Source organism: Triticum dicoccoides, chromosome 5B (assembly GCF_002162155.2).
Source record: "Triticum dicoccoides isolate Atlit2015 ecotype Zavitan chromosome 5B, WEW_v2.0, whole genome shotgun sequence".
Taxonomy (NCBI): Eukaryota; Viridiplantae; Streptophyta; class Magnoliopsida; order Poales; family Poaceae; genus Triticum; species Triticum dicoccoides.
The window spans coordinates 351,775,275-351,784,821 of NC_041389.1; positions in this window are offsets into that span (position 1 = coordinate 351,775,275).

The window sequence follows — 9,547 nt, forward strand, 5'->3', positions numbered from 1 at the left end:
GGCGTGCGCGGGGCGGCACGGCGAGGCGGTGGCGAGCTCGGGGCGGCATGGCGAGCTCGGGGCGAGGCGGCCGCGCGCTGCGACGAGCCGGGGCGGACCGTTTGGGTCCAATAGGCCTTGTGCGCGCTGGGCGCAGCTACCCCATATGCTTGTCCGCCCCCCGGACGCCCGTCCAGTCACTCCCTAAACTGTCCAAAACGGACGTTCGGATAGGGTCGCGCGGTGGAGTTGGCCTAAGTTCATTCCAAACGAAAACCGAAGACCATGCGTGTACCGTAAATACGGCTGCCTAGTTGCTGCCGTGCTGCCCTTTCAATAATGGAGATGCCAGATCCCTGGCCTGTGCTCACTTTTACTACTACGCACTACTACATGATGGCATGACCCTTTCCAGGAAAGCTGAGATCGGGGTTTGCTTGTTCTGGGGATAAAGGTTCATGATTTTCTGGGTCAACTCGTAAAAGTGTGAAATCCTTGATAGCAACTTTTATGTTTCATTCACTTGAAATTCTCATGTTTCAGACCTCTCTGAGCATCCATCCACTGGTTATCTGATCTGCAGAACGCCATATTGATTGGCCGACGCGTAGTACGTGGTGCAGCTCGCCAGCATGGAGCTGACTCACTCTTTTGTCCTGCTGCAGGCATCATCTTCTCTGGAGCACTTCTACTGTATGTGGTTACGGTCTGAACAGAGTCTTCTTTTTTCGTGCTTCGAGTGTGCAAAAAATGTCAGATTTGTCAATTCTGGCGGTCTTGTTGCAAAATAAATGCATTTTTGTATTGATGTGAACACTCACGACGGGGTGTGCTCATTGGTACGACAATCTTGTGAATTTAACTGCTCGTACTACACATTGCTCTCCTACACGACGGGGTGTGCTCTTCATGTTCTCTGTGGCTGGATCGGATCTCGCATTCAATGAACTCTGAATTTTCTGCAGAAGGTGTGTAGTAAATGGAGATGGCCGTGAGAAGTGGCTGAGCAACTGAAGACTGACAGACACAGGCACAGGTATAGTATCTTATTTGCCAGAACTGTCTTGATGAGTACTTGCTCCAGGTTCAGGTTCGGTTCTAGCCGGTGGCACTTGCCTTCCTCGCGCCGTCTCACGTGCTTGTGCTTGTAGCATGTGATTTTACCTCTTGCAGATCGGGATCTCGTTGGAATGAAACTCTGCGTCCGGATTCCGGCGATCGAGATTCGCCCCATCTGGGCCGTCCATCTAATTCCCCTAATCGGATGTGCGGAGGCTAGCATGATAAAACTCTGCTGAGTTAATTCCCTTGTCTCTGCAGTTCCGCATGTGATGTAGTACGGGTGATTTGACAGGAACTCACATGGTCCGGCCGCAGAGATCTTGTGATCCTCCTGTCGCTCAGTTCAGTCAGTTGGCTTCACTCCGGCCCTGCCAGTGGTAGTGTGTGGGCGAGAAGCCTCGAATTCTAGAATTTTTTTCAGCTTTCTTCTTTATGGGAATGGTTATAAATTCTAGTACGATTGCTATGTTTTTGGCGCTTTGGGTAAATGGTGCTTCCATGAGTATATCTGCTGTTTTGCCAATCAAATCCTTCTTAGCGGTGCTGCGGATCTCGTGTGGATGCAAATGTTGGCCTAGCATGGCAAGGGCCCCCTCGTGTTAGTCCGGTGGTAGTAGGGTCCTGCCTGCAAAATGGGAAGGAACAAGCACAGGCTGGTGACGGTGATGCTGCGATGCTGGAGTGGGTGATGGACAACAAACAGCCTACAGAACTTGACAAAATTGCCGAGCACCACGTGGGAAGGAACAAAGTTTCAGGTGGCCCCACTCCCACGGTGCCTTAGCCGTGCAATCTTGTCCGTGTCTCTAGGAGTCGTCTAGCTGACGATGAGCGGCGAGCGATGGCGCCATGCACATCCAACCGTCCAGGATGCAAGGTGAAGACTTTTACAAGTAGTGTGTGTGTAGGGCTAGAATTTTAACTTGAAATTCGCGAGTTAACGAGTAGCTCGTGGCTCGTCTCGACTCGAGTCGAGTCAATTTTAATTTGAGCTCGTTCACATACCGAGTTTAAGGAGCCGAGCTAATGAGTTACCTCCTCCGTATTTAATGATCTAAACGCTCTTATATTTTTTTATGGAGGAAGTATATGTTTAGCTCATTAAGCTCGTTAATTAGAGGAGGTGTGAGATAAGTACCAACATTTTTGTTGATTGTTGTTATTTATAGTGTATCAAGTGTTCCTGTAGTGTAAATTGTTGATTGTTATGATTTGTGAAGAAAAGTATGTGTCTACAAATATATTTTGTAAATAAATTGCATACATAATACATATATTTTGTTATTCACATCTATAATTAGCTTAACGTGCTAAACAATCTAGCTCACGAGTTATACGAGTCGAGCTGAATTTAAATCTGAGCTCGTTATGTTAATGAGTCGAGTCGAGCTAGTTCCATAAATATATCTTTTCATTGATAGAAGAAGTCAGAATATGTTCAAAATGAGGTACATCGTACGACACATACGAATGCAAGGATGCGTTGACGATCTACCTAGAACAACGAGACATTGGGTGCCCATCCCAAATTCCCAATACATCACGAGTCTTAATTCTGAGGCCAAATGTTCTTAATCCCAGTGGCGACGGCGCGCACCCAAAGCCTCACGTCATCCTAGGTAGTCTGCACTAGGTCAGCAGCGAAGGGGCGCTGGCCGTTCAATATGCAGCCATTTTGGTGCTTCGAGTGCCACTAGGTTGTGAGCATGATGATGGAGGAGAGCCCATGACGATGCGAGATGGCGGCATGAGAGCAAGTGGAAGTCCACTAGTCCGGGAAGAGTTTCGACCGAAGGGTGTGAGCGTGGATTGACACCATGAAAGAATTGCATGCCATACCTGCCAAGAGAAGGAGCAACCTACGAGAAGATGGTGCATGTCCTCAAGGACCTGATTATAGAGTAAGCAGAAATCATCATGGGGAAGCCCGTGACGGTGAAGCCAGTCTAACAATGGTCCTTCAAGGCCAGCCAAGAGAAGACCTTGACCGCAGTGGGGGAGGGGGGGGGGTCTTCTAGGAGAGCCGCCAATGAGGGTCAGGGATAGATCCTTAATTAAAATATGGCAATGATGGTGGCAGGTGCCACCCGTGACACCAGACTTTGGTAGAAGTTGTGTGGGTGCATCCTTGTAGTGGTGTGCTTGTGTGCGTCTATGTTGTGCCCTTTTTTTCTTCTTCTAAAAAGGCATCATCATGTTCCACAACCACAATCCGAAACAAAGTTTTCAACGTGTGATGGGTGGTATCATTGTATGGAATTCTATACCGACCATGTTGTGGCTTCGTTGGGTGTTGAGACTTAGTATCAACCGATATTGATCATATTAGCACAATACTCCCACCGCCCCAATAGGTGGCCTATAAAATGAGTCAAAAAGCCAATGCTTTCTAAGTTTGCCGAAGCATGTATAACAAAATATGAAGATAAACAATATCAAATCAATATCAATGTATCCGCCATTAGATATATTTTCACAATTTACTTATATTTGATATTCTGGTTGTTGATTTTTTATCTTCCATATATTTGATCAAACTTAGAAATAATTAACTTCTACCTGAGTGTATACACCATCTATATGGGGATGGAGGGAGTATCGAGCATTTCAGCCGCTCAGAATAGATGAGACACTTTGAGTGAAAATGAATTATGTATAGGAAACAACAAAGAGAAATCCATGTGCCACAAACCAGGTTAAAAGCCAACTAGTTCTCAGAGTGCACAACAATCTTTTTCCAAAGGAGCGGAAGCTCTATATTAATCAAGCATCGTTGTTATAGGAAAACCCCTGAAGGAAAAGAAAAGTACAATCCCTCCATTTGTTAGTCATCCATAGTATCCATCCCGCACAAGCAGATGGACCGCCATTGTGCCGTTGATGGAGTTCCGCATCACCGTCTCGACAAGAAACTAGTATCCATGCAGGTGGCCAAGACAACAATGATCTCTATCGAGAAGTTTTGGCGATGTCGACCCCGAAGGATCCACAACTTCTGAAAGAAGACGACAGTGGGTCGATCAATGATATTTACAGGGGAAACAAAATACCCCATGCCTTGGAGCCACCCGGGTCATTTTGGTGGCAGGCTATCTCCCAATCCGGTGATATTTACCAGGGGACTTCCTCGGTCAATATTGGTGATGGCTCTTTCCCCCTCCTGTTTTGGAAAGACATGTGGCAACCCCAGATTGGAGTTGATGCTTACCTAGAGTCTTTTTCTTCGCGGTGAATGGAGATCTCTACATGCAAAAAATGAGTATGATTGAACTGCAACAAGGCTTACAACTCCCTCTCTCCACCCAAGTGCACGAAGGAATCAGACATATTAAAACCCTAAAGATTCTTCTTTAAAGATGGTATATTTAATCATGCATTCAGTTCGATATGGAAGTCAAAATGAAAAATGAAGCTTAAAGTGTTTTCTTTACTCCTCCTTGTTGATTGACTCAACACTAGAAATATGCTTCATCGTCGGCACTATAATATAGGAAATGACCATACATACCCATTGTGCTCCATTACGGTTGATAAAATAGTGGAACACCTCTTCTTTCGCTGCTCCTTCAGTAATTATTTATGGGATGCCCTTCATATGACTTGGCCCCTAACTAATGATAGACTTCATGCTATAAAGGAGGCCAGGGTTGGGTGTCTAGGCTAATGTATATGGAGATTTTCATCATGGTGTCGTGGAACATTAAGGAAGGAAAGGATAATCTCATGTTTCAAGTGACTCCCCCCCCATAAATACACATATTGAGATCCTAGAGGGATATGTTTAAGAATGACTTTGCTCTCCTTGCCCATACGGCAGAACCTGGCCTAGAGCCTTTCTATTCCTCTTGTAATTTCCTTCTATTAGACTCCCTCACCCTCTCTAGTTTCCCTTTACTATCCTTACCCCTCTTTGGTTCAATCTCCACCGCTTCTTCGAGGGTGGCGAGGGGACACGTACGACTTGTAAAAGGAATGTAATTTTGGCAGTGGCACATTAATACATGTGTGGATAAGAGCCTTTCTGCTTGTCTTCAGGTTAAAAAAAATGCTCGGTCGGTCACACCTAAACATCCACCCGAGTTGACAGAATAACGAGATTGATGTTATTGATGGCGAAGCACCACACAACCAACAAAGACGCATCCATCTCCCGCTGCTTCCACATAAGGAAAGGCAATTTTTCCACCTGATCTCGTTGCTATATTTGACAGCACACACACACTACTGGCGAAGAGACCTTATTGAGCACCGCCGCCATCACCACTGGAATGGACGAAGCGACGAACAACGAAGACCTACATGTCCATCTGATATCACCACTAGATCCAACAAGGCACGCACTACTAAAGCTAGAGTAGAAGCTAAAGGAAGGATTATTGAACACCGCCACCACCATTGTCGAAAAGGCCAGAGCAAGAGACAATCGAATACCTACACAATGTCCCACGATAAGGTAACCACATCGATCCCACCAATAGATTGGGACCTCACCACATACCCCACCAATAGAGTGAGGCAACCGGCAAGAGGCGACGGAGGAGGATGCAAGCGATCTACCAACAGAGGATGAGTGGCAGCATGGAAACCCTAGATCGCCTACTAGAGACATTAAAGTAGTACACTTATCACATATGGTTATGTTTCTAATGTTACTTATCAATCCAAGCTCGGCACTAAACAAAGTATTTTTCATGATACCAGTTTTAAAAAATGGAGCCCTCCATCAGCCGGATGGACTAAACTCAATGTTGATGGCTCATACTCACATGAGGACTGGAGTGCAGGTTTAGGTATGGTGTTACGTGGCCATGATGGGACATCCTCTTCTCGGCATGTTGGTCCTTGTGGTCGTGGCCGGACCCCTTGCATGCGGAGCTCGCCGATTGCATGGAAGACCTAGCCCTTGCTCACCAATGGATGGAGCTGCCGATCGTCGTCGAGAGTGACAGTCTGCAAGCAGTACAGATGATCAATGCCCGAGGCCAAGATTGGTCTCAGTACGCTATGGTAATTTCTGAGGTGAAGCGTCTCATGGGTCTAAGGGAGTGTCGTGTTACTCATATCTCTAGAGAGCAGAATAATGTAAGCCACACGTTAGCAAACTTCAGGAGGATGAAGGATCGAACTGTGGTACGGATCCGTTCTGGTCACCATAACATCCCTAGTCTGTGTAGGGATGAACTTGTGAAAGCACAAGTGCTCCCTGGGTGATTTTGGTAATTAATGTCAACATATCTCTTGTTGGACTAACGTTTTTATCTAGTATATTCCAGACAAGTTCAACAATGGCGTGGAAAGGACAAAAGGATGTGGAACCCCTTCAAAATGCTAAGGACACATATTGGCAAAAGTTCAAAGACTCTTCATTTATATTTTAGTGATCCAAGATCACATTGAATCCATAGGAAAGCCAATACTATTAAAAGGGGATGAGGTGTTGCTTAGTAGTATACTTGCTCAAGTGCTTAGTGATATTGCTCCAAAGCCCTCAACCACTTTCTCATTCCAAATATGTCAAAACCCCAACTCCAACTCGGCCCCACCGATTCTTTCTATCCGGCGCCACTGAGTTCATATGACATAGCCACTGCAAGAAACCCTAAAAGTTCGGTCACACCGATACGGATCTCGGTCTCACCGAGATGGCCTTTCCAATTCTCTATTGCATATTGCAATTATTTTGGTCTCACCAAAATAGCAATCGGTCTCACCGAGTTGGCTTGACAATTTCTTTGTTGCCTTATTGCTTCACTTCGGTCTCACCGAGTTGAAGCAATCGGTGCCACCGAGTTGATGTTTGCCCTAAGCCCTAGCACACCAGTCCCACCGAGTTGTTCCAGTCGGTCCCACCATGATTCCTAACATTCACATTTTGAATTGAATCGGTCTCACCGAGTTCTTCTATTCGGTCTGACCGAGTTGGGTCAAATGAGTGTAACGGTTGGATTTTGTGTGGAGACTATATATACCCCTCCACCCCCTTCTCCATATGTAAGAGAGCCATCAGAACGTGCCTACACTTTCAGCATACATTTTTTGAGAGAGAACCACCTACTTATGTGTTGATATCAAGATATACAAATCCTACCACAAGAATCTTGATTTCTAACCTTCCCCAAGTTGCTTTCCACTCAAATCATCTTTCCACCATATCCAAATCGGTGTGTGAGAGAGTTGAGTGTTGGGGAGACTATCATTTGAAGCACAAGAGCAAGGAGTTTATCATCAATACAACATCTATTACCTTTTGGAGAGTAGGGTCTCCTAGATTGGAGGTGTCGCTTGGGAGCCTCCGACAAGATTGTGGAGTTGAACCAAGAAGTTTGTAAGGGCAAGGAGATCGACTACTTCGTGAAGATCTATCCGAGTGAGGCAAGTCCTTCGTGGGCGATGGCCATGATCGGATAGACAAGGTTGCTTCTTCATGGACCCTTCATGGGTGAGCCCTCCGTGGACTCGCGCAACCGTTACCCTTCGTGGGTTGAAATCTCCATCAACGTGGATATACGATAGCATCACCTATTGGAACCATGCCAAAAATCTCTGTGTCCTCATTGCGTTTGCACACTCCAATCCCATCCCTTTACATTCTTATAAATAACATGTTTTACTCTTTTCGCTGCATATACTCTTGCCATGCTTACTTGAAATGTATTGTGAATGCTTAAACTTGTGCTAAAACTCCATCTCAACTTGAAGAACTTAAAAATTGCCACTTTTACCTGTTGAGGGTCTAATCACCCCCTCTAGACCCTTCTTCTCGATCCTTTCAACTTGTTTGCTCCTGAATACTATACTCCTTTGACCCCCGCAAAAAAATAAGGATAGTAAAATAGCTAATAATTCCGGAATACAAATATGTCTAACTAGATTTTTTTTCTTACGTCGTGGAGGGAGATTTTGTATTACTCAAGGTGGATCATCATCCTTGAAATGCTCAAAACCGCATCTGCACCTCTTCCTAACCACAGCACCGTGTGAGGTACTGCGCCCATAGGCCGCCAAGTGGTGACTAATTTTATTTTGGCAGCGGTTAATATGCGTAAACAAATTCTCCATATCAGTTGAAATCAACTCTTGGATATCTCTAATGGTGGCCATATGATCTGTCTTGGGACATGTTTAAGGGCATCTCTAATGCTGATCCTCAACCCGTCTAAACCGCGCGGTCCGGACGTGTTATGCCATCCAAAGCGGGCCTGTATCGGTCCGCGGGGCGATTCGTACGTACCTTTTCCCGCAAATCGGAGACAAATGTGGGGGCTTTGCGGGCGTTCAGACAACACCCACTACCGCTTCTGACCACCCTCGCCCACCCAAACCCCATTCACCCTCGCTCGCCCGTGTTCTCGCCCGGCACAAGCTGACTGAATTCATGCCGCTGCAGAGCAGCTGCTCCACATTGAAGTTGGCTCAGGTCTTACACGACCTCTCATTGCCTCCGTCATTGAAGCAGCGCGCCGGGCGAGGGCGCCGCCCGCTGCACGCCCGACTGAATACGCCTCCTCGCCGCATTTAAACACCTCCTCACAAGCTCCTCCCGCCCGCCCGCTATTTAAACGATGCTAGACACCATGCAAAATCGCACCACACCTCCGCTCCCATCTCCTCCTTGCACCATTTTCTCCACAATCTCCATGGCACCCGACGAGCAGGAAGAGGAGGTCACCGACATGAAAGCCTGTTGGGTGGCCCGCCGAACCCACCGGATACGAGCAGGGCAACTCATCGGTCCACGTTCCTCACCTAGACCGATGGAGCAAGTTGTCGCCCCAAGCTGGTGCGTGGTTCAGCAACTCGCCGCTCCAAGCCAGCTCACGGAGGAGTCGTAAGTAACCGCGCCCTGCCGGCAGAGAAAGAAGCCGACTATGCGGAGATCGACGAGTCGGTGGCCAGCGCGTCCGCTTCTGCCGCCAACATCAAGAGAAAGTAGAACATGGGAGGCCGTCGTCACTTGGGTCCCAGGAAGGCCACCGCCGGCTTCCACAACTGGTGACTTGCCTGATTCTTTAGCGAATACCATCGTCGACCCCCGCCTGAGCTCCATGGAAGCGGAGGAGCCCACCTTCCCCTCCGACTGAAGAACCCCCTTTGCCACTCCGATGAGCGGCGCAGCCGGACATAGACGGGGGAAGAATATACCTCCGGGGCTCCCAACAGTTCGATGAGCGATCTGTCGGACATGGGGAAGACAAAGGGATCCGCCGCGACAGGCCATTGATTGTGTAGTGTATCTGTGTCGTGGGAATGGAGCATCGCGCGGCTAGACATGCACATAGTTTTACCTTTTTAGTTAAAATATGTCCAAAATGTAAATGTTTTTTGTTCGGTTTGTATGAATCCGCTGTGTTGCATGAATTCCATCCGTTTTGTTGAAAAAATATTTGAAATATACGCGGATAGCGTTGGATAACCGGCTCTGGCACCTTCTGTCTGCGGACAGATGCCGGGGCAAATTTGCGGTCACTAACTAGACATGAACATTGTAGTCCACTTCAGTGCCTTC